The sequence below is a fragment of the Electrophorus electricus genome, unplaced genomic scaffold, assembly GCF_041902795.1.
Source record: "Electrophorus electricus isolate QZ-2024a unplaced genomic scaffold, ASM4190279v1 Scaffold49, whole genome shotgun sequence".
Taxonomy (NCBI): Eukaryota; Metazoa; Chordata; class Actinopteri; order Gymnotiformes; family Gymnotidae; genus Electrophorus; species Electrophorus electricus.
This window is the reverse complement of record NW_027658767.1, coordinates 506,957-516,771: the sequence shown is the minus strand read 5'-3', so window position 1 is coordinate 516,771 and position 9,815 is coordinate 506,957. Positions and strand designations below refer to the sequence as shown.

At 40.2% G+C, this 9,815-nt stretch overlaps 1 non-coding gene across 1 annotated transcript; it reads right to left on the bottom strand.

The window, feature by feature from the left end:
- Positions 1-9,159: 9,159 nt before the first annotated feature.
- On the bottom strand, positions 9,160-9,233 carry trnai-aau (transfer RNA isoleucine (anticodon AAU)). The gene has a single exon. It is a non-coding gene; the product is annotated as a tRNA-Ile (tRNA).
- Between the last annotated feature and the right edge of the window lie 582 nt (positions 9,234-9,815).

Here is a 9,815-nt window from a genome sequence, read left to right as displayed (position 1 = left end):
ACATCAGCCAGGAATACATTCCAGGTCTGTTTTAGAACACTGGCTGTGATTCATTACATTTTGGCAATTGTGAAAAGAAACTGGATGATACTTCTAAAAGTAATTGTGTTTGCAGTTTATTTGCACAGTTACATGAACAACACTGGTAGCATAGTCAACAGGCTTGATGGTTTTCCAGTGCACGACACTGTGATACCAGGGCTGGCCCAAGCCTGTTTGGGGCCCTATGCAGAAATCTGAGCTGCCACTGACATAACATAGGTAAAAAACAAATAGAAATAAATACATGGTCTTTGGCACCCTCTTGGCGGCCTTAGCAGGCTCTCATTTTGCTTATACGGCGGGACAATTGTTCTGCTGTTATCCTACCTATTGAGCAGTCCTACCTAGATTTAATGTACTTATGTACATTACCCTTAGTCCAGGTTTCTGGTGTTTATTTTAGATGCATTTTTGGTTGTATATATTATAATTAGGCTACTGTGGACAATTGTATACCGTATAGCTACAGCACCTGTACTTCACACACATGTAGTAATCGGATCTAGAAAGTTGCCAACCCTATTAAAATATTAGGTTTATAGTATAATATTTGAATTAAACAGACAAAGCATTAATCACAATCATTTGCATGATGATTAAATCTTGAACCAAAAATGTATCAGAGAGCTGTAGTGTTTTTTACAGACACACACCAAATAAAACTGTGCTTGACCATTTCTTGCCCTCTATATCATTCTCTGCAGTTTAGTGAGAAAGACCTGACACTGGGTAATGCCATTGTCTATTCGAAGGCCAAAACAACAACAATCTTGGTTATCAAAGACTCACTCCACCCTGACCACAGCCTCTTCTTTTAGAAGCCATGAGAAAACCACCATCGCAGCTTGAGAGCACAAATCTAGCCTACATAACATCTACATGACAAAACTCTCGAAACGTTTCTCCAAAAGCACTGAATGTTATTCTAACCATTTATGGCCTTTCTCCATTCATGTACACAAAGTCCAGTATGATTCCAAATGTCATCAAAAGATATATCTGTTTGTAGCTGAACAACTTATACAATGCGATCTTTCTTCTTTGTGTCAAATGAACTTAACAATTGAAACATCCAAAACTGGCTGTGTTTCTTGCCAACATACTGGTGTTTGGACATGTGGGATTACTTGCATGTCGCTTTCAATAACTCAGTTGGTAGAGTAGAAGTTAAAACTGTCATCCTTAGGCTGTCGGCTCAACTCCAACTCACACAAACTTTATGTTTTAATGCAAAATCTGTCATTTTATATGAGCATAAAAAGGTTTTTTCCTGACCGGGAATCAAACCCGGGCCGCGGGGGTCAACGAACCGAATCCTAACCACTAGACAACCAGGGACAAAGCTACTGAGTTTACATGACAAGACCATTTTTCAAAGTCTGCACTCCTACTATTCTAACAATGTTTGGATGCATACTGGACTTGGTATGCATGAGTGGAAAAAGGCCATAAAGCGAGTTATTTATCTTTCTCTTTGTTCTACAAAAAAATGAAGTTTGCAAGAGTCAGGGCTCTTTTTTACCATCTGGGAAAAGAGGGAACACTGGTGTCACTAACACATGGAAAGAGCTGTTATAGTATTCCCCATTTGTCTCCTTAATGTTTCTGACATTTTAGCCACTCATTTCTCTCTCTACATGAAAACACTCTAGAAAACTTTCTCCAAAAAAATACGGAATGTTATTCTAAGTACACAGAAAATAGTCTTTTCCTCCCCCTTCTGATGTGTGAACTTATAGACGCCCTTGATTGCACGGTGTCTCTGTAATTGACAGGGGAGAGAGCGTATGCCACTCCCTCTCTCCCTAAGAGTACAGCCAATTATGCTCTTCTAGACTCTTGGCCACAAATGGCTGTGACACCATCAGTTTCAAAGTTAAACACAACTCCTATAGTACTAATAAAAGCTTCACACTCAGCTCAGCTGGGGCATGGCAGACACTGAAGGAAACTCCTCACTTCACTCTCTTCATCTGACCAGTCATTAAGCTCCACTGGTTTCTTCACTGTTTGGAGTTTCAGCACTTCTAGCACTTGTAATATTAGAATAGAATCCCATTATTTACTAAAGGTAAACAGAAATGTACACCGGTACACAGAAACTTACTGTATGTAAGAGTGCAATAGTTCAAAGCTGTATTAGTGCAGATAAATACAACTACAGTGCCATTGCAGCTTTTAATGCTGTTTCAGTATCAGGGTCTTCAGGAAGGCTCCACCTGGCAACCCTGAAGTGCCTTGCTATGCTTAAAACTACACACACACACACACACACACACACACACACACACACACACACACACACATACACACACACACACACACACACACACACACACACACACACACACACACACAAACAAACACAAACACTTAACAAGGTGAGTTCTGCTTATTTGTTAAGAAGGCTGATCGCCATTTAAAATTAGATTTCACAAACTGTAATTGTTACACTGGTGAGTTTGAGGTAGAGATGCACTTTCATTAATACTGCTTACACTGTGTTTCTTTACAACACGCATGGACGTGTTGAAGCATCTCATATGCATGGAACACTAATACTCAGAGCATTGGAAGGTTGAAAACAGAAGCTATCTGGCTCACACAATGTTTTAAATGTGCCAAGGGGTATTCCAAGTGTGGCCATCCTTGAGTGGAGTGGAAGATAAATATGTTTTTTTTTGTATTTCAAAGCGGCTGTAAGAGTATAACAGGCAGTTTAGAACATGTCAGTCCCTCCATGTAATTTGAGAGAAAATATCCTATGAAGATTGGACCAAGATTCCTGCAGAGTATTTTCAGCACATAGTGGAAACTATGCCAGAAAGAATTGCTGCAGTTCTGGAGGCCAAAGAAGGTCCAACATGCTATTACATGGGTGTACTTAAGCCCACTGTGTCCTATAATAGGATATTGCTGGAATGTATGTGGATGTTGTTGGAATGGCCGCAGAGTTGCGGCAGCAGTACAGGTAGTCTGTCATCCTTTCCCCATCCGAGTGAGTTTGCCCTATTGCACGGGGTCGAGTTATGATGTGAATGTTTAATTACACAGGATGGATTGTGGGCGACAGAACCGAACAGCCTTCAGGATTCAAGTAGAGAAAGGGGAAACTTCTCCAGCCTTTGAGTTAATCACAGGACTATTGCATAGCAATTAGGGATAACAGAACAGCTTTCGGGGGGGTTTGGGTGGGTTGCCTTATCCGCCCCTTTAACAGAGTAGTCACAATTCAAATTTCCCTTGTTCCATTGTTTACAAGGCATTATACATGTGGTTTATTTATAGTGCACGGAGTAATATGCAGCAAGTCTGGTCTGTCTGCTTTGGAAGAGAAACATTTGGCCAAAAGAGCAAGACACAGCCAGGAGGATGATTGGTAAGAGCACATCATAATATGCACCTTAAAGCTGTGCTCTACAGCTAGGTCCTGTTCCATGACTGCATATATAAATTTACTACTGACATTGCCATTTATATCTGGCCATTTACAGTGCACTCTTGCTCAGTGCAGCACTTGAAGCTGATTTTCCATTGTGTAGTTATTATGTTCAAGAGATGTTTGACCCGGTCAGGGTGACACACTTTAGTGCGGGCAGCAGTATCCTAGAGGACACTACAGACAGTGACGGAGACATCTCAGAGCGCGAGGTGAGAGGTTGAGTTTTTTGTTACTCTCTCTACGACATACTTTTCATGCCAGGTACTATTGTCCAGTTCAGCCCAATTTAATTTACTGCCTTGTATTATCATATATAAATTGCTGAACATCTTATCACTCAGTTTCAAACATCCCCTCAGCTGTTTTAAGCCATTTCGGTGATTCAGAAGTACTGCTAAATGGATGTGGTGGGAAAATGAGAGCACATCAAACACAGACAGCTTTATGCATTGAGTAGTAAAGAGTAAAAGTTTATTGAGTTTGTAAAGGGAAAGAAATGTGAGTTCCACCTTCCAACTATAACTTTTCTAGGATACGTGATCAGCCATGGTGAAATCACTACGGATGATAAGAAGATCAAAGCCATCTTCCAGTGGCCCATTACTATTATAGTTAAAAAACTCCAGAGATTCTTGGGATTTGCAAACTTTTACCGATGCTTCATATGGAATTTTAGCAGCATTGCAGCTCCTCTCACAGCCCTCCTGAAAGGAGCAATGACCAAGCTACTTTGGAATCAGGAGGCTGATCAAGCATTCAGGAAACTGAAAGAAGCTTTTACCACGACTAGCATACGTCGACATCCTGATCCTTCCATTCCATTTGTCGTGGAAGCTGATGCTGCTAACATCGGGGTAGGAGCTGTACTTTCACAACGATACGACAAGTCCAAGTTACAATAGATGATTAAATAGACAAGTGTATATAAAATAGATGATGGAATAAACAGGCCATACAAGACACAGTCATCCCAATGGAATGTCTGTCGGGAAAACATTACCTACCTTGTGCTGTGACCATCTGTTGAAGTGGGCTCATTCTTCGCTGGTTCAGGGCTATGACAAGCAATATTTATAAGTATGTTTCTTCATGTTCAATTTGCAGTCAAAGCAAGATGCCTAAGACCCTACCCACAGGAAAGCTCATGCTTCTTCCCGTACCAGAAAGTCCTTGGTCTCACATCACCTTAGATTGCGTTACTGACCTCTCTGTCCTCACTGTAGTTGATGGATTCTCCAGGGGTGTGTGGTTCATTGTGTTTCCGAGTATGCCTACAGCCTGCCAAACTGTGGAAGCCTTGTTTAACCAGGTGTTCCGTATATTTGGCATCCCAGAGGACATAATATCATATTGGGGACATCAATTCACATCTCGAGTTTGGGCTTCCTATATTGAACACATCGGGGTAGCTATTAGTTTTACATCCACAGTCAAATGGCCAATTCCTACATTGTTTTTATATGAACAATCCATCAGACCGGTCCAAGTTCCTCTTATTGGCAGAAATGGCCCAAAATTCACTTACTAGTTCATCCACTGGCTTGACTCCTTTTTATTGTATTTTAGGTTATCAGCCTCAAATGTCCCATGGACTTCCATATCAGCTGGTTTCCCCGCTGTGGATGAGTGGATGCAGCGGAGCGAAAGGGTATGGGAGGAAACAGATCAGTGTATTGTATGAGTTCTCTGAACGTATAAGGAAATTGCGGACAGGCACAGAGGGGAGAACCCGATATACCAACCTGGTGACAGAGTGTGGCTCTCTACACAGGACTACCGCAAGCCGGGGTCATGTCGCAGGTTAGGTCCCAAGTATATCGGTCCATATGAAATTACCAAGCACATTAATGAAGTCACATATCAACTCAACTTACCTGCTCACTTTTGTGTTTTGAGGTCATTTCATGTGTCCCTTCTTAAGCCTGTTGTTCCTGTTGTGGCCTTTGGATGAGATCACCCCTGAGGTCACTCCTGTATTAAGTATGTTGGTTGCTGTCATTAGAGTGTATTGTTTCTGAAGGTTTTTTTGCATTATGCAATGCCTCTTCGCAGAGTGTGATTTTCAAGAACTTTAGTAAGCAGATGACTTATTTGCATCACCTTTTTTGGTAGGACAAAGCCCATCCATGAGCCAAAGGAAGCTGAGGTAGGCCCCATTCCATGAAAACACAGGGAGTGTGTGAACCAGGATACCAACACAAGCATACATGCAAGCTGACACCTACCCTCCCCTTGTCCAGTGGTTTGGCCAGTAGACAACTAATGAAAAACATTTCAAAAGCGTTTATACAGAAGCCAATGTTCAAATGGCTCTCTGTGCAGTGAGGAAACATATCATAAGGAAGTGCAAATTCCACTAAAGTTTAAGTAGGATCACTGAATTCAAAGTCTAGAGCACTATTACACTATGACTTCTAACAATAGCGTAAAAACAGTAATGTCATTCGTTTTTAGGAAAGGAATGTAAAAGTTTATGAAATATTCTTAAAAAGAGGACAGTTTGATGAGGAGCTTGGTCTTGCACAGCTACCAAAACCCAGGACTGAACTAGGAGTCTTTTGATATTCAATCTAACACTCACCCAGCTGAGCTATTTCAGCTAGTGACTAAATACTTTTGCCTGGTTTCGATCAAAATGTTACCAATGAATGTAGCTCATGTTCATGTCAGAGGAAACTGTCACCTTTATCCCTGGTGAGCTAGTGGCTAGGATTCTCTTTCAAACTTAATTTTTATGTGGAATAAAAAGAAATATGAATACCTCTCTTTATGACCTCCTAATGCTCATGCATACCAAGTCCAGTATGCATACAAACATCGTCAGTATACTAGGAATACAGAGTTTGAAAAATGTTTGTCAGAAGCATCTGAGCTTTATTGCTGGTGGGTGAGTGGCTAGGATTCAACACTTTCACCACTGCGACTTGGGCTTGATTCCTGGTCAGGGGATGCTCTTTTTGCTCACTTAAAAAAGAAGCTTGTATGTGAAAAAACAAACTTCCTTTGAGTCAGATTTTAACTGACAGACTAAGGATAACAGTTTTAAATTCTACAGTCCTCCACTCTACCAACTAAGCTATTGAAGGCAACAGACATGTAATCCCATAAGTCCAAACACCAGTATGTTGGCAAGAAACACGGCCAGTTATGGATGTTTGAATTGTTAAGTTCATTTGACACAAAGAAGAAACATTGCATTGTACGAGTTGGAGATGTTCAGCTACCAACAGATATCTCTTGATTACATTTGGATGCATACTGGACTTTGTGTACAATCAATAACTACTGGTACTAACTCAAAGTATGTTTCCCCCTTCAGTTTTATTTTATGCCAGAATAAAGACTTTCTGTCTTTAGAATTCTACATGACTCAAACTGAGATGCAGCAGATCACTTAGCTAGAACAAAGGGTCTTGTACTACAATAATGACTTTTGCTTTATTGCCCATAAGGTCCACCTCTTTTTTCTTTAACCCTCAGATCATCCCGTAGATGTTAGAATTATTCTAATGAAATTATAATTAACATTTAAAAAAATTCCTTAACATCACTCTTAAAATAACTTTTACCTTACAAATGATTTCTTTACCAGCAAATTTGAGTTGGTATGAATTCATCTATTAATTTTTCGTTATTATTTCATTAAATACATGCCCCCCCCGCCCCCTAAAAAAAGAATAACAGTCCAAATGAAAGGTCTAAATGAATCTTTGCAGTAACAACAGTCTTTTATGCTCTTCCAACCACCCCACCTCCCCCCAGTGGACACACCATGCTCCAGTACATGATTCTGGAGTGCTGTGCTATCTGTGCTCCCCACTAACTCTTCCTACCTGCTGGGGTTTCTCCTTCCTGGACCTGCCTTAAAATGCTTAAAATGACAGCACCTTGCCCTCCATTTACCTGCAACATTCTGCACTGTCACAAACAATATTTATGTGCAGATTAGCAGATGAACCTCACCTGGATGATCCACATTTCATTTCTTTGTACTGTTATAATAATGAGTTACTGTATTTCTACCCAGGTGTTCTATCCAGGTGAACTGTGCTCTGTTTCTATCTCCTATGATGTCTTTGTGTAGGAATGCTGTAGTGTATCTTTCATGCTTACAATTTGTCAGCCATCCTCTACCCAACTCATCTTTGCCCAGGTTTATCCAGGGTTAACCGAAGGAGGATGAGTTCCCTTTTGAGTCTGACACCTTCCAAGTCCCTTCCACCATTCCAGTGAGTTTTTCCTACTGTCACCCTTGCCAATGTCATTTGGCTTATTTATCAGTTGTCACAAGGTGTTAACGTTATTATGCACATGTATATAAAATGTGTATATACTCTATATACATAAATATATATATATATATATATATATATATATATATATATATATATATATATATATATATATATATATATATATATTGCATTATTCTCTGCACCTTACATGTTATTTGCAGTTTGGATTGGATTATAAAGTGAATTTCATTGGTGAGTACTATATTTTTTGGTGACAAAGTATAATCTAATCTTTACAAAGCAGTGACCAGAAAGGAAGAGCTGGATGAGGCTTTGGTCCCCATGATAGTTAGAGACACACAGCCATTTAGCATAGTTGAGGATAAAAGCTTCAGGGACTTGGTAGCAAAATTGGATTCAACTTATATTCTCCTAACTAGGAAGGTATGTGTGGTGACATGGATACATTATGAGAGTAGTATTAAAAATATATATAATTATTTTCTTCCTTCCCTTTAGACTGTAAAGGCCATGGTTGAGGCCAAATGTCAATAAGAGAAAGAGAAGGCCAAAGCTGAGGTCCAGAAAATTCCTGCAATGAGTTTGTCAGCAGACATGTGGACATCTCTTAATGTGGATGCCTTCTTGGCTGTGACCTGCCATTTTATAGATGACAACACATTTCTGAAGTCTACACTACTTGGTGTTGTGAAATTCCTGCAGGCGCATACGGCTGAAAATTTGGCCTGTGTGAAATCCTCTCTTATGGAAGAATGGGGAATAAAATAAAGTCACATGTCTGGTTACTGATGGCACATCTAATATGATTGCCTGTGGAAATAGCTGAAGCTGCCTCATGCGCTTCAAAAAAAAAGAAACTGAGGTTGAAACAAGGTGTTGGAGCGATTAGTAGAACTCAGGGAGCCTGTGGGGGCAGATTTGGCGGGTTTACAAACTGATATTCCTGCGCTGATCTCTGATGTGTACAGTAATGTATGTGGGTGCCGGTCTATACTGTATTCTTTTCACAAGGCAACTGTGGAGCTGTCAGACCTCAGTGGCAGGCATAATCATATCCCAACACATTTCAGACTAAAGGATTTGAACTCCCTGGCACTGCCAGACACCTAACTGGCTATAATTTGATGGGGAGGATGCAGGTTGTCTGCATGCCTCTGGAATTGCTTCTTTGACCTATTCACACAGCGATCGAGAGCCTTACACTAATGCCAGAGTCCCTCTGATTTCATACTTTTCTCTGCATTGTCCAAGATTTGTAAACAAGCACAAATCCATGGGTAAAGTTTTGTAATCAAGAACACACTCTCATGTACTTGGAACATGTCTTGGCAGATTGTGATTTACAAGCAATGTTATAAGCAACACAAGTTCAAACAGGTGGTTTGTTGACAAGGGGTCATTCATCAAACAAAACCCACATGGCCCATATGGGGATCGAACCCATGACCTTGGCGTTATTAGCACCACGCTCTGACCAACTGAGCTAATCGGCCTTTCTCCGTTCGTTTCACAGTTTTTGGTGCAGCACTGAAGGGAACCTTTCCATGAAATTGTAGAATTGGTGTCAACAAGATTACGGCCACTTTTTCGACCGAGCATAGGTGAAAGTTGACACTTATTGTTCCCTCTGACAAATGGTTATTCTGCAGCCAACTTTTGAATTAAACTTCAAAAGCAAATGTGGAGAAGCTTTTGTTAAAGAGCAATTCAGTGCAGTTGTACACAGTGACGAAATCATCAATTGCAAAGTCCACTGAGCTTTATTGCTGTGAGTTACATAGTGCTGTCTATTACACCATGAAATCTGCCATAACAACAAAAATGTAATGTCTGATTCTGTGAGCCAAGGAATATAAACCTTTTAGGGACATATTTAAAATATCAGATTTTCTGCCTGAGCACAGAGTAGGCATTTTTTTCTAGCTTTAACCATACGTCCTCTTTCTTTGGAAATCTGTGTCATTGCTGCATGAATAAGCAGAAAGATTTTGAGCAATTTTTTGTCTGGGTCTAAGGGGCAATTTATTCAAACCAAAAGATGCTATTTTAGCTAGTTTGTCAAATGAACATGTCAA